At 57.3% G+C, this 2500-nt stretch overlaps 1 non-coding gene across 1 annotated transcript in view; it reads right to left on the reverse strand.

Annotated features, from left to right (window-relative positions):
• LOC124746633 overlaps positions 1-397 on the reverse strand; it is a 1909-nt gene extending 1512 nt beyond the window's left edge. Inside the window, exon 1 of the ribosomal RNA XR_007011424.1 lies at positions 1-397. This exon is cut by the window's left edge and continues 1512 nt beyond it. This is a non-coding gene — a ribosomal RNA (small subunit ribosomal RNA).
• Between the last annotated feature and the right edge of the window lie 2103 nt (positions 398-2500).

Raw genomic sequence — 2500 nt, forward strand, 5'->3', positions numbered from 1 at the left:
AATCGAACCCTGATTCCCCGTTACCCGTTACAACCATGGTAGGCGCAGAACCTACCATCGACAGTTGATAAGGCAGACATTTGAAAGATGCGTCGCCGGTACGAGGACCGTGCGATCAGCCCAAAGTTATTCAGAGTCACCAAGGCAAACGGACCGGACGAGCCGACCGATTGGTTTTGATCTAATAAAAGCGTCCCTTCCATCTCTGGTCGGGACTCTGTTTGCATGTATTAGCTCTAGAATTACCACAGTTATCCAAGTAACGTGGGTACGATCTAAGGAACCATAACTGATTTAATGAGCCATTCGCGGTTTCACCTTAATGCGGCTTGTACTGAGACATGCATGGCTTAATCTTTGAGACAAGCATATGACTACTGGCAGGATCAACCAGGGAGCTGCGTCAACTAGAGCTGAGCAGCCGGCCGCCCGGGAGTGTGTCCCGGGGGCCCGCGCGAACACGCAAGCGTCCGCTCAATCATTCTGCAAACAGGAGGAGGCTGAGCTCCCCTGCACAATACACCTCGAAACCCTCTCAGGTCCCGGCGGCGCGCAGCGCCGTCCCAAGTACTTGGTCGGGTTCGAGAGAGGCGCAATCGCCCGGAGTTAGGCGAGTAGACGCTTTCGGTGCGACCACCCGTGCTCCCAACTGAGCTTGCCGCTGCCGACAGAGGCCCGGGAGCGTGCTGTCGTGGCATTGCCGGCGGGAGACAACACGCGCCACCTACGGTGACCGGCAGCTCCAACGCCAGCGCCACAGAAGGACAAAAGCCCCACTTGGGTGCCGAAGCGAACTCTCCCAGCACAGCGCACGCGCCAACACATCCGCACAGCTGCGATACAAACCACCAGCGAGAACCGCTGGGGCGACCGAGCAGCAGACGGCGTCGCGGCGCCGAGCGCCGGGCGGCGGCGCATCCTCAACGCACACAGTCCTCAATCGGACCAGCACACTGAAGATGTCCACCGCGCTTCGCACCGGGCCCGCGAGGACCTACTTTGGCCGCACGGCGCCGCGCGCAGGGTGCGCCGGCGCGCAGCTGCGACGCCTGCCGCGTCCGTCGGCCGGCGCGCCTGCCACTGGCCGCCCCCACCAGCCGGCTGTAGCGCGTGCGCCCACGCACCGCGCGGCCAGCACGCCGGGAGGCGCCCCCTCACCGGCCGGGGACGGTCCCACCCAGCCACCGCCGCGTATCGCTTCACACCCAGATGCCGTTCAGTTTCGTCGGCATGGTGGGTATCGCTGGAACAACCGGTTAGTACCTCAACCTATCGTCGCCATCACCGATTCACCCCTAGCGAGAACAACCGCACCACAACAGGTTACCATTTGTTCATTTGCGTAACTTCACCAGAAAACGCAGGCGTCCATCGCCATTTGCAACTTCAACGATTATTGCATGCCTGTGTCAGGTGTCACGCCACACTACGTCTGCCCACATACACGCAACAAAATGTGCACGCCTAGACAATACGTGGAAGGTGGCCCCCGTACGTATGCGATGTCCATTGCTCGAACGACTGTCAACCGGCCTCTGTAGCATGTCGCAGATATGGAACGCGGTGCACCATGCCATCACGGTGTGTGAGGAGAGACGACTAGGTCCGAATACATCAACAGACAGCTCATGCTGATCGCCATCCACGGCGTCCGTTCCTCCCACACGTCTCTATGGCGTACCACACTGCAATCCAGCTCTCATAGGGAGACGACACGTAGCTGCGTGCACAATATTTGCACTGTATGGTCCGCCGTTTTTGGGCGCAGTCGTTGTGCGGTCACACATGTGCCACGATGTATCATTCAGTACATAAGGACGAATGTGCAGTACAGATTGTGGTTCACGCGTACGACATCAGCGGACAGTTGACACAGGCCGCACCACAACGTAGCCTGAGTACGTCGCATGCGAAGGGCATTGAACATGCAAACTTCTCACCAACCAGCTTGCGAAGGCAGGGGGCAAGGTGGGGACGTGGGGAGGGGCGGCATGTACGTCCTGCTGCCATCCACATTACAGTGTACAGCAGGAGCATGTGGAAAGTGAGCAAGACTTGCAAGGTGTTTAACATGAAGCGATACACAGGGGTGCGGGCAGTGCGAGTAGCGAACTATATTGCGAGGGTTGCGGGTGGGCAACACTACAGTAATTGAACGAGTCGTATAACAATTACAGAGCAGGTTTAGGCGACAACGTGGGTTACGTTAAGGCGACAACATGGGTTAGGTTAAGGCACAACATGGGTTAGGTTAAGGCACAACATGGGTTAGGTTAAGGCACAACATGGGTTAGGTTAAGGCACAACATGGGTTAGGTTAAGGCACAACATGGGTTAGGTTAAGGCACAACATGGGTTAGGTTAAGGCACAACATGGGTTAGGTTAAGGCACAACATGGGTTAGGTTGAGGCACAACATGGGTTAGGTTGAGGCACAACATGGGTTAGGTTGAGGCACAACATGGGTTAGGTTGAGGCACAACATGGGTTAGGTTGAGGC

Source organism: Schistocerca piceifrons, unplaced genomic scaffold, assembly GCF_021461385.2.
Source record: "Schistocerca piceifrons isolate TAMUIC-IGC-003096 unplaced genomic scaffold, iqSchPice1.1 HiC_scaffold_362, whole genome shotgun sequence".
Taxonomy (NCBI): domain Eukaryota; kingdom Metazoa; phylum Arthropoda; class Insecta; order Orthoptera; family Acrididae; genus Schistocerca; species Schistocerca piceifrons.